General features: G+C 40.4%; 1 pseudogene; it reads left to right on the forward strand.

Annotated features, from left to right (window-relative positions):
• The first annotated feature begins 1,181 nt into the window (after positions 1-1,181).
• LOC107542290 (ADP/ATP translocase 3 pseudogene) lies at positions 1,182-2,099 on the forward strand (annotated as a pseudogene).
• The last annotated feature ends 11,608 nt before the right edge of the window (positions 2,100-13,707 follow it).

The following is a 13,707-nucleotide window of genomic DNA, read 5'->3' on the forward strand; positions in this document are numbered from 1 at the left end:
TTGTACAGTTTCTAAATTAGTCTTCTGTCAATTCAGAAATCTGGGAAATTGAAACCATTTTGCCTTTACTTTCAAACATTGCTTCATTTCTTTTTCATTTTGAAACTGCTCTATTGTGTGTCACTGTCTAATAGATGACCAGATGGTGCTATTGAAAAGCTTCAATTTATCCTAAAATCAAACTCCAGTGAAAAGAACTTTAGGAAAATTTACACTACTGAAATTTATGTTTTAAAAACTGGCTGCTGTTACATTTACATCAGAGATATTACTAAATCATCTTTTTATTTTAAAAGTAATTAGGGAAATCCTCTTTAGTGAATGCACCTTCTCTGTGAATGGAAGCGAACATGCAATAATATAACCCTATTCATTATAAGTAATGAATTTGTCATTAAGTGTAAATGATCTTTTGACATTCATGCTATATAACTTGTAGATTGAAATATTCATTAGTAAAGAATTTAGAATGTTTTAATATATTTGCATTGAGTTTGGGAAATATTATACTTGAAAAACTGATCGCAAGAAATCTAACATTCATGTCATACACCGGTTACACTGATGTGTCTACCCCAGCTCACATCTACAGTCTTATAGGACCCTCACGGCCAGGTAGCTGAAGAGGAAAAATGCTGAACTTGGTTCATGGGTGGGTGGAATAGGTGAGTCCGCTCAAGCCGTGTCTGCCTGAATGAATTGCTGCTACAGCACAGCTCCTACGGCTCAGCTTGAAAGAAAGCGGTGAGAAAAGTTCGCCCAAGGGACAGCGGTTGTAGGGTTGCTCTTTCCAGTTTATATGAAACTACACGTGGCCTGGGGTTAGAATTTACGATGTCTCATGGATCTTGGCAGATAGCTTGATTGGCTGTTCTGGGACCTAGGAGGAGAAAGGTTTAAAGATTAGAGGCGGGAAAGCCTGGGTAGAGCTCCTGTAAGGCAGGCTAGTGGGCGGCATTCTCCCGAAGAGTAACTTAATAATCCCGTGGAACGACTTGGCTAGCAGACCCCGGTCTGCCCCCGCCACGAGCCACTCACGCTCTGTCACAATGGGCTCAGGAATGGAACAGCCATGGTGGCAGGCGGTGGCCCCGCCGTAATGGGCTCCCGCTGGGCATGGCCGGGGGCCCCTGGTCCCCGCGGCGGCCGCGCTGAGCCAGCCCGCCTCGCCCCGCGCCCGCGCCCGCGCCCGCCGCGCCCCCATGGCGGAGCTCAGCACCTCCTTCGTCAGGGACTTCCTGGCCGGGGGCATCACCGCTGCCGTGGCCAAAACCGCCGTGGCCCCCATCGAGCGCATCAAGCTGCTGCTGCAGGTGCAGCACGTGAGCCCGCAGATCGCGGCGGAGCAGCGCTACAAGGGCATCGCCGACTGCTTCGTGCGCATCCTGCGCGAGCAGGGCGTGCGGTCCTTCTGGAGGGGCAACCTGGCCAACGTCATGTACTACTTCCCCTCGCAGGCCCTCAACTTCGCCTTCAAGGACAGGTACCGCGAGGTGTTCCTGGGGGGCGTGGACAAGGACACGCAGTTCTGGAGGTACTTTGCCGGCAACCTGGCCTCGGGCGGCGCGGCGGGGGCCACCTCGCTCTGCTTGGTCTACCCCCTGGACTTCGCCCGGACCCGCCTGGCGGCCGACGTGGGGAAGTCGGGCTCGGAGCGCGAGTTCAGGGGCCTGCGTCACTGCCTGCTGAAGATCGCGCGGTCCGACGGCGTCCCGGGCCTGTACCAGGGCTTCACCATCTCCGTGCAGAGCATCGTCCTCTACCGGGCCACCTACTTCGGCCTGTACGACACGGCCAAAGGCATGCTCCCCAACCCCAGGGACACCCCGATCGCGGTGAGCTGGGTGATCGCCCAGGCGGTGACGGCCACGGCGGGCTTGGTCTCCTACCCCTTCGACACGGTGAGGAGGCGGATGATGATGCAGTCGGGGCGCAAAGGCGCCGACGTCCTGTACAGGGGGACCGTGCACTGCTGGCGGAAGATCTTCAAGGACGAGGGGTGCAAGGCCTTCTACAAGGGCGCCTGGTCCAACGTCCTCAGGGGCATGGGCGGCGGCTTCGTGCTGGTTCTTTACGACGAGCTGAAGAAAGTCATCTAGGCGCGCCCCCCGCCGAGAGGCGGGGCGCTGGAGAGCCACCGAGCGCTTCACCCTTACGGACCATTGACCTTCCAGAAAGTCTGACGCCTTGGACCAGCCTGATCATGCGTAGCGGTCTGGGGAGGACTCTAGAATGGGGTTCATTGTGATCATGACAACTGGCACCCTGGTTCCAAGCATTGATTACGGGGGGAGGGGAATCCTGCTGTCTTCTGGTTCCCCCGGCAGGGCGGCGCCCTCACCCAGACCTAGAGCCCAGGCGTTTGTAGGACCGCGCTGCGTTTAGGTATTCACGTAAAGAAACCCAGGTGTCCCACTTAAGCTTAATCACTGTCCTCTCTTGCACATCTGATCACTTGTGATAACGTTCTATGTTGGGTATTTTGCCGCAAACAATAAAAACAGGACAGAAGGGGAAAAAAAAAGACTGGTTAAACTCCTTACGCTACCAAATGTTCAACAGGCCAGCAGTGGAGACCAAAGCTGAGACTCATTCAGCACGACCTGCCCAGGAGTCTCGGGAATTGGTCACACTGAACCTCTTTCTCTCTGGAAGAGAGAACATTTCAGTTTGATAATCAACACATGTTACTAGAATAAACTTGTACTTCCTTCCCACAGGGCCTCAGCCAGACCACTGTTCCAGGGCTTACAGAGTGCTTGATTCATCAGTATGAGACACCGTTTAACATCACTTCTAACAAGAGGCCTCTTTTTTAAAAAATGTGTTAATTTATCTTTATTGTTGAAAGTATTACAAATGTCTACTTTTTCCCCCATTGATCCCTTCCATCTTGCACCCTCCCCCCACCAGGCCTTCACAACACTATTGTCAGTGTCCATGGGTTATACATATATGCATATACGTTCTTAGGTTAATTTCTCCCCACCCACCAACCCCTGCCTTCCCTCTGAGATTCCTCAGTCTGTTCCATGCTTCTATGTCTCTGGATCTATTTTGTTCATCAGTTTATTTTGTTCAGTAGATTCCATACATGGGTAAGATCATGTGATACTTGTCTTTCTCTGACTGGCTTAGCATAATACTCTCTAGGTCCCACCAAGCTGTCTCAAAGGGCAAAGGATCCTTTGATTTTATAGCTGCATAGTATTCCATGGTGTAACTGTCCAAGAAGATGCTTGATAAGATTTCAATCTTTTTGAACTTGTGGAGACTTGTTTTGTGTCCTAACATGTGGTTTATCTTTGAGCATGTCCCATGTGAACTTGAGAAGAATGCATATTCTGAAGCTTTGGGGTGACATGTTCTGTGAATGTCAATTAAATCCATCTAATCTAGTGTGCCACTGTTTAGAGTCACTGTTTCTCTGTTGATTTTTTTTTTTTTTTGTCTGGAAGATCCACCCAGTAAAGTCAATGGGGTATTAAAATCCTCTGCTATGACTCTATTGCTGTCCATCTTTCCATTAAAGTCCTCCATAAGTTTTTGGTGTTTTTTTTTTCCAGCCTGTGTGAGCCTTTTGTTCTGAGGGGTGTCTCTTGTAGACAGCATATATTCGGGTCATTTTTTTTTTTTTTTTATCCATTCAGCTACCCTATGTCTTTTGAATGGAACATTTACTCCATTTATATTTAAGGTTATTATTGATAAGTACTTATCTATTGCCATTTTATTTATTTATGCCTAATGCTTCCCTTTTTCTATATTTCAACTTCTTATTACAGCAGTACCTTTAGCATTTCTTGCAATGCTGGTATGGTGGTGATAAACTCCTTTAGCCTTTGTTTTTGTTGTTGTCTGGAAAGCTCTTTATTTCACCATCTATTTTGAATGATGGTCTTGCTGGATAGAGTAGTCTTGGTTTTAGATCCTTGCTTTTCATTAACTTGAATACTTCATGCCATTCCCTTCTGGCCTGTAGAGTTTCTGATGAGAAATCAGCTGACAGCCTTATGGGAGCTCCTTCATAGGTAACATATTGCTTTTCTCTTCCTGCCTTTAAGATTATCTGTCTTGAATTTTTGGCAGTTTAATTATAGAAAACACCTTTTATACTTTTCTGGGTGTGCAAATTAAAAAAGCCACTTTGGTGGAAATGTGGCAGCATATATTTATAATTTGTATGCAAAAGCCAGAAGTAAAATTAAAGAAAAAAAACACACCTAGATTTCCACTAATGAGAGAATAACAATTATGGAAGTTAATTTTCTCAAGTAAATTATGAAAAGCTAACTCCCTACATGGCCAAATTGCCAAAAGTCAATCCACAGAATAATCAGTTTGCCAAATTTAAATTTTAAAAAGTATGTCTAAAGTTTACAATGATGTATATCGCAGAGAACTTTTTAAAGCAATTGGATAGTTAACAAAAATTTTTAAATGTTTTTATTAATTTTAGAGAAAGAGAGAGAAAGAGAGAGAAAGAGAAAAAAAAATCTATATGAGACAAATATAGATCTGCTGCCTCCTATATGTACCTCAACCAGGGATTGAACCTATAACCTGGGTATATCCCCTGGTGAGGAATTGAACCTGTGACCTTTTGGTCATGGAACAAAGCTCAACCAACTGAGCCAAACTGGCCAGTGTGGATAGTTAAGAAATTTTTACTTTTTTTCTTAGGGCATTTTAAGGACTATCCAATTGTGGTTTAGCAACTTGCAACTGTAGCCTAAGGAGTTAGAACATAAAGTGAGAACATGATTCCAGGGGAGCACTAATTCCTGTGCTTGACCCAAGAACCTACAAAAATTTCCTGGGAGGTTCCTGTGATAGGTAGAAAAATACTGCCCCCCACAAAAGATGACTATGTTCTAATCCCTGGAAATTTACATAAAGAACAGGAACTTGATGACATGATTAAATGAATGATCTTGAATTCAGTGATCCCAAGGGTCCTTATAAGAGAGAGGCAGGAGTGTCAGGGTGAGAGAAGGAGATATGACATTAGAAGCAAAGGTTATGGTGACATGTTTTGAAGATGGAGAAAAGGGCCACAAGATAAAAGACTGCAGGCAGCCACTAGAAGCTGGAGAAGGCCAAAAAAAAAAAAGGATTCTCCACTAGAAACTTCAGAAGGAGTGCAGCCCTCTTGACACCTTGATTTTAGTTCCATAAGATATATTTTGAGCTTTAGATTTCCAGAACTGTAAGATAGTACATTTATTTTACATAAGCCGAAAAAATTTATTGCAATTTGTTATAGCAGCAGTAGGAACTAGTTCAGGTATCGATTTGTTGATAATTGCGGTGTTAAGTAAGCATGTGTATGTCCTGCCATCCCTCCTCCCTTCTTAATCTGAGTGAGGAAAAGGTAGAAACGGAAGCAAGGAAAAAATAAAACAACTAAGAAAAGGAAAACAAGAGCATGAAAAAGAAATGATATGGTCTGAATGTTTTTCTCCTACCAAGTGTCATGTTAGAATTTAATCTTCCATGTGTTGGTATTTGGAGGTGGGGCTTTTGGGAGGTGATTAGGACATGAAGGTAGAACAGTTATGAATGGAGTCAGTGCCTTTATGAGACAGAAAATGCCCCACGCCTCTTCCTCTGTGTAACGATGCAGCAAGAAGTCTTCAACCCAGGAGAAGGCATTCGTATGACCCTGCTGCCATCCTGACTTCACGCTTCCAGCCTCCAGGGCTATGAAGAATAATTTTCTGTTATCTATAAGCTACCTGGTTTATTTCATTTTTATTTTAGCAACACAAACTGACAGGAAAGAAAAAAAGAGATGTAATGTATGGATGGAGAGGAGAGGAGAAAGGAGAGGAGGGGAGGGAAGGGAAAATAAAATAAAAAAAGAAAAGAGAACAAACCATTTCCCCACTACAGGTTCTTTACCCTGTATCATTCTTGAGCTGAGGAAAAACAGAAAATTTTGCTTCTACAACGTCTAGTCCTTTCAATGTAATATTATATACACACACATATAGTTTAATTGGAGAATGAATTAGGAGGTAATGAATAAAAGATTTTCACATTTTACTTCATAGAAGTAACTTTTAAAATTAATTTAAATGTATCTTTTATTTTCAAATTACATCATTTACAGAAATATATATTTAGAAATAGATGCGATACTGTTGTAATTTACCTAGTTGTTAATAACAGAAAAGGAGCAAACTGAGGGCCAAATATTATAGGCATCTCATTTACACAGCTTTGCCAGGAAGCTGCAACTTTACACTCCCCAGTTCAACAGAAGAGAGATAGAAATATGCCCAGTAAAGTTGGGGTGACATAAGAAAGGTGCTTGCATGTCACTCACACCTGGGGACAGGTCATTGGCTAGAATAGGTGTGGCCACTGCAAGGGTGTGAAATCTGGGATACTTAGTTCTCTGAACAAAGAAACTCACCCTCTTGTTGTTCTTGTGCTCTGGGTTCCTCTTGGTGTGTTGCACATGACTCCTGGCCTGCAGGTCTCTCATGCTCTCTGCTCCCTCATATGCACCCATTTGGCCACAGCCATGTGGAGACCCCACACGCAAGGGACTAATGGACTGCTGCTTCCAGGTGCTGGACTGGACCTGGCTGCAACATGGAACGGAAACTCTGGATGCTAGATTTGCTTCTACGCTTCTATTCAATAACTGGACTAAGGCTCATGGGACTTTGGAAACAGAAGGATGTAATTGCACACAAGTAAACACTGCTCGTCTTCCCATGCGAGTCTCAGAAAATTTTTTCTCGAAATATTGTAAGGACACTCACTACCCCCCAGCCCTCAGTAGGGAAAGGGATACCTCAACTTCCCCGATAACAGAAGTAAACATTGGTGATGTAAAAGAAAAGGTGTTCTATTTTCCATTTTAATTTTCATGGGACAGAAAAAAAGTGTCTATAAGAGGCAAGATGTGAGACAGGTGAATAATTTAGTTGAAGCAAGAAATGAGCACTTCAAATTTTAAAAAATAATAACATTCCTGATTTTCCCTGGTAATTCTGATGTAAGTATGCTTAAGGGTGATGTGTTTCCAACCACTGAAGGAACGGTAATTTAAGTCATTATATTTAGATATCCTGGGACAAAGATGATCCCAGAAATTGAAGAACTTGTCTGAATTTGAGTCCAAATTCCAGATGGAAAAGGTATGCATGTGTGTGTGTGTCTGCATTTAAATTCATATTACTCTCTTATAACATTCATTAAGCCGTCTTTAAGATGTGCTAGATGTCTACAGATGATTCAGCTATTGAAATGCTTACATTATGTATTGTAGACTACCAGAGAATAAGGAAGTTTGAAGTAAAACATTAATCCTGTGGTGTCAACAGTAATTGCAAATGAGAGAGAGACTGGAGGTCTGCACAGCTGAACTTGTGAGGAAAGCTTCAATAGGGAGTGGAATAGCATGAGCTAAGATGTGAGAGTGAAGTAACATGGCTGGAATTGAAGTGTTGAGAGCAGGTCAGCTGACGCCTTCGCAGCATCAGCCCCCCTGAAGATAAACGTCCCCTTCCAGATAAGTCATTGAGTGGAGAGAACAAAGACTTTTTATCCATTTTATCATTCACATCCACATTCATAGACCTCACCCTTGGCTTCCTTGTTTTTACAGAAGAGGAATTCCTATTGTTTGAAAAATCTAAAAATTCTGAGGCTGGAACACAACTATACCCTCACAATACTAATCTTTCTAAAACCATTGTTTGTGGTCACAGCCTGGTTTATTTGTTTCCAAGTTATTGTAGAGAGTCTAAAATTTCAACAGTCACTTTGTAAAAATTGCTTAGTCATGCTTCAGTTGAGCCAGCTACTTGGGAAACTTAGCTGAATGCCTATATGCTGAAGAGAAATGTGTTGCTTCTGAAATATGTCTGGTACCTGCAAGCTAAAAGAACAGAACACCTTGAGGGAATTAGAGATTCTGAGAGAGAGGTGAGAGGATTTGTGCATGAAGACAGCAGACTATCTGCCATCTATGCTGTGGGTGGTCGAGATCTCTATACTATTATAAAACAGCAATGGGAAATATAGAACAAGTCATCTTCTTCCAAAATGAGATTTTTATTGTTTTCTCCCCAATTTTTTGTCACTTCCTTGCCTTCTTTCTCTTGTAACTGCTTTGGGCCCTAGACTCTCCATTTCAACCCCAGTGTCCTGATCTCTGCCACTTAAAGGCATTCCATTTTCATAATTTAGTGGCATGTCTATCAAAAATAATGGACTAAATTGCTCAGCAGTTAATTTATATTAATTATGAGGAATGCATTTCAGTTTCCAATTATATTAATAAAGACTGTTAAAGATAATACCTTATCAAATAAAAAAATATTACAAATTTTTGCCTGAAAAATAATCTTCTCAAAAGAACAGAAAGGATTTTGAAAGAGCCCAGTGTCTAAAAATTTTTAATTGAAATTATCTTAAGTGTGGCACATAGTTTAATGGGCACTATATGGCAACATTGCTCCCAGAAAATTGCCATCCCTAAGTATCATGACATTTAAGAATGAAATAAAGACTGTTCTATGACAACTTTACAATATATTACTTACACAAATTGACGTAATGATACCTAGGTGTTTTGTACTAATGGATTCATTATATTTCTGACTGGCATGGTGAAACATAGATGCCAGATCTCCTGCTCAGTGTTAGAAACAAGTAGATGATTACAAAAAGCTACACTGAAATAAAAAGTTAGTGAGAGTTTGTTTACTACCTCTGCAATATTTTCTTTCAGATAAATCCTAATGTTTTATTGAAATTCAAGATAAAAATAGATATGTTTTTGAAATTGCAAATATGGAGAATCAGAATTCAAATTCTGGCTTTGCCTCATAAACTTTCACATTCTCCTTTTTTTCACTTACCCAAGTGACAATTACAGCACCTATTCCTTTGTGTTATTGTGAAAATTGAGTACCGTAAGGACTTAGCATAGTATTTGGCATTTAGTCAGTATACAATGGTGATTGTTAATAGTATGACTATCATCACTATTATTAATTTTCCAGTAGGGTTCACATATTCCTGTAGATTTTTTATGTGTTATTTTTAATTGAAGATAGAACATGAATCTGTTAGCTATTGCTACATAATCATTCCAAAATTCAGTAGCTTTGAACAACAACTACTTATTATTGTTTGCACACTGTGCAGAGACTAGGATTTGCTGATTTAGTTTGGTCTTTATAGGATGGGTCTGTTTCTTGTTGTCTGTTTTTGGGTCCCCAGATGACTCCCCCTACTCCTGGATCTAGTGGGCTATGCAACACATTTTTTTCATGGAAAGGGCAGATTTGTAAGGAGGTAAGTGAATGAACATGAAGCATTTTAAGCTCAAGACTCAGAATTGACAGTGTCACTTTTACCTATTTGTCATTGGTAAAACATGGCCAAACCTAACCTCAAGGAGCAGTAACAAACACTCTGCACTCAAATGAAGCCATTTGGGGGGGGGGGGGGGCAGGGGAAGTTGGTAAGTGTTGAGGCCAAAACTCAATTTACCTCAATCCATACTCTTCAAGAAAAAAAATAAAACTGAGATGGAAGTGATTCTTGTCTAATCTTATTGAACTTCCTCAGACTGAGGTCAAATGTGTATTGGCCTAGTGTCATATAGAGCTGCCTATCTCTGCCTAAAAGGACTTAGGCTATGCTATATGCACAAGTTCCGTATCCTTGTCTTTGTCCATCTAATCTTAAAATGTAAGAGGAAATACATTAGTGTTTACTCGGGTTTAGGAATAAGAGAGTCCTCTTCTAAAACTACCTCTTGCTACTTCATATATATCAGCTTCAACCACTTTATTCATGTCATTATTCATCTACTTATTACAGTATTCTAAATGACTGCTTTTGTGTCAGCTGTTTTTCTATTTACTAATTCATTAACTTATTAATTCACCAACTATTTATTGATTATCTACTAATATAAGAACTTCTCCCATGTTCAGTTGAATGAGTGAATGAGTCACACTGGACCCCAGCTCTCTTGAAGTTTGCATTTAAGGAAGAGGGATATTTAAAAAATAAAAACTTGCACAAATAGAGACTAAACTACAATTGGAACAAGTGCTACAACTAAGAAATAAAAAGTGCATTGAAAGAGTACAATGAAAGAAATTAAACTAGTCTGGAAACTAACAAAACACTCTTAGCCATATGTTAAAATTTAAAGTTCTAATAGCTATATTAAATAAAGAGAGAAAAAAATTATGAAATTTATTTTAATAATATATTTTATTCAACTTAAAGATCCAAAATATTATTTCAACATGTAATCAATATAAAAATTAGTAATAAATATTTTACAATATTGAGTATTTGAAATCCATTGAATATTTTAATACATTTCATAACACATACCAGTTCTGACTGGCCATGTATTAACAGCTCAATGACCATATAGCTAGTGGCTACTCTATCAGTCAGCACAGCTTTAGAGGAACTAGGAAACAGAAATTTTGCAGAAAAAGAGAAGATCCCAGTAAGAGCAAAATCTCTCAGGCAAAGCAGCAAAGTGCATTAAAGAAACTAAAATAGGCTATCTTGCAAAGAGTGAAGATTTTAGGCAAAATTGCACAAAATGGAGTTAAATCACACAGGGTCTTAGAGGCCATGTTAAATATCATTATGCTCTTTATTCTAAGTGTTATGACAAGTAATTGAAATATTTAAGTAGGATATACATGACCTGATTTCCACTTCAAAATGATGGTCTTTGCTGCTGTGGGGGTAATGGATTGAAGGAGGAAGGAGTGTTATGAGGAGTAATACTTAGCACTTGCCATAGTCTCAGCAAGAAAAGCACATGGGAACATAGATTGGAGAATATTGGTGAAAAGAATTCAAGATACATAGGAGATAAAATCAATTAAACTTACTATTTTTTTAATTTGAGAAGGTATGACCTAGAAGAAAGATGACTAATATTTGCTTTGTTTCTGGTCTGCTAAGTTTGAGGTACAAAATTAGTTAACTCAGAATTGGACATATAAAGGACCAAGAGCCAATTAAATTATTTAGTTGGATAACTTGAAATAGCAAGTGGGGAACTAGATATGTTGAGCTTGAGCCCAAATGCATAGTTGGACTGGACTTATGAATTTGAGAGGCGTTAGTACTGATCCTTGAAGATTGTCAGGGTTTAGTTGCCCAACTTATAACTGACATTCAATAAATGTTTATGCAAAGTACTTTGTTATGGCCTCCTCTCTTCTCATGCTGAGGCGAAAGGTAAGACTGAGAAACCAGGCAAACAGACCTTCAGCAGCATCAAATGGTGAGACTGCAGCTTTTCCTCCACCCTTACACTGAACTTTGCCTTAAGGATTTTGAGGCTTGGGCCATAGCTTATACATAAGCATTAGTGAGCCCACATATGACTTATGGAATTCACATCAGGGTGTGTGTGTGTGTGTATGTGTGTGTGTGTGTGTGTGTGTGACTATTAAAGTCATGAATACTCTGAACAAATCATATTTTTTTTTGATGAACCCTTCTCCCACAGAGCCAGCAGATTGGTGCCATATTTGAGACTCCATCAACCTGGCTCACAGTTTGCCCCACTCTAGTGATTCCTTGAGATCCTGTCCCACCCAAATTTTGGGCCAGCCAATCCAAGTTATTTCCAGTGGCTTTACCATAGGAATGGTTTGTCTTGACTCATGTTTCAAATTTTTCTAAAATCTCTCAAACAAGCATCATCAGACCTCAGTAAGCCCCATACCGCTTGCCAAGTAGCCCCAGGCTCGGCACTAGCAACAGCTGGCCCTGGTTCACAGCTTGGCTTTGCTTGGGCATCTCCAAGTTCAGCACAAGAAGTAGCCATCTGAAGATCGCTTTCTAGCTTATGCCTGGTGGCCACAGGCAGAATACAGGTGGTGGAGGACCTTGATCTGGAAGGTCCCAAAGCCAGTGCACCCAGTAGACAGCTTCAGATGACATTGAAGCACCACCACCCAACCGTCTCCACAAATGGCACACTCAAGGGGTGGATTCAATGGGTATCAGAGCCCTGCTGAAGTAAGTCCTGCTCTTTGTGGTGGGCCCCTGCACAACTAACCCTCCAAGGTGATTAGAGGTCAGTGGTCATAGCCAGTCTTTGCAACTGATCAGCCATGCTGAATACCTCCCATTGATGTCTTAACAGCAAATAAGACTCGATTACAACAGAAAGATGTACAGTACATACAGAGAGCACACTTTGAGTAACCAGTTGGGGTGATCAGGAAAGCTGTGCCACTGGACCCTATGGGACACCTACTATATTAAGTCACACTACCAAGCTTAGGAGATGTAGTAGCTTTACCTAATACATAGAAACAAACACAGGGAGGTGGTGAAAATGAGGAGACAAAGAAACATGTCCCAAATGAAAGAACAGAACAAAATTCCAGATAAAGAACTAAACAAAATGGAGACAAGCATTCTACGAGATGCAGAAATCAACCACAATAAAAACACTAAATACGTTCAAATACATGGAAGCTAAAAAGCATGTTTTTAAACAATGAATGGGTTACCAAAGAGATCAAGAAAGAAATAAAAACATTCCTGGAAAAAATGAAAATGAATACACAACTCCAAATCTATTAGACAAAATGAAAGCACTCCTGAGAAGGAAGTTCAGAGCACTACAAGCCTACCTCAAAAAAATAAGAAAAACTTCTAATAGACTCTCTAACCCTACAACTTAAAAACTTAGAAAGAGAACAACAAAAACAGCCCAGAGTAAGTAGAAGGAAGGGATTAATAAAGATCAGAGCAGAAATAAATGACAATGAGACTAAAAAAAATACAAAAGATCAATGAAACCAAGAGCAGGTTCTTTGAAAAGATAAACAAGATTGATGAATCTTTAGCCAGAATCATCAAGAAACAAAGAGAGAGGACTCAAATAAACAAAATCATAAATAAAAGAGGTGAAATAACAACTGACCCAACAAAAATACAAAAGATTGTAAGAAAATACTATGAATAACTATATGCTACCAAGCTGGACAACCTGGATGAAATGGATACATTCCTAGAAAAATACAACCTTCCAAAACTCAATCAGGAAGAGTCAGAAAGTCTAAATAGGCTGGTAACTGCTGATGAAGTTGAAGCAGTAATCAAAGGGCGCCCAGCACACAACAGTAATCAAAGGGCACCCAGCACACAAAAGCCCTGGACCAAATGGCTTCACAGGGGTGTTTTGCTAAACATTCAAAGAAGAATTAACACCTACTCTCCTCAAACTATTTTAAGAAATACAAGAGGAGGGAAGACTTCCAAACTCTTTTTATGAGGCCAGCATTAGCCTAATTCCAAAACCAAATAAAGACACTACAAAGAAAGAGAATTAAAGGCCAATATTCCCTGATGAACATAGATGCTAAAATCCTCAACAAAATATTAGCAAATCAGATCCAGCAATATATTAAAAAGATCATACACCATAACCAAGTGGGATTTATTCCAGGGATGCAAGGGTTGTACAATATTCCCAAGTCAATAAATGTGATACATCACATAAACAAATTAACTCTCAGAAACAGAAACTAACAAAAGATCCCATTTACCATTGCAACTAACAAAATCACATGATCTTATCAATAGTTGTAGAAAAAGCATTTGATAAAATCCAACACCCATTTTTAATAAAAAACTCATCAAAGTGGGAATGGAGGGATCATACCTCAACATAAT

The sequence above is a fragment of the Miniopterus natalensis genome, chromosome 10 (genome assembly GCF_054644295.1).
Source record: "Miniopterus natalensis isolate mMinNat1 chromosome 10, mMinNat1.hap1, whole genome shotgun sequence".
Classification (NCBI taxonomy): Eukaryota; Metazoa; Chordata; class Mammalia; order Chiroptera; family Miniopteridae; genus Miniopterus; species Miniopterus natalensis.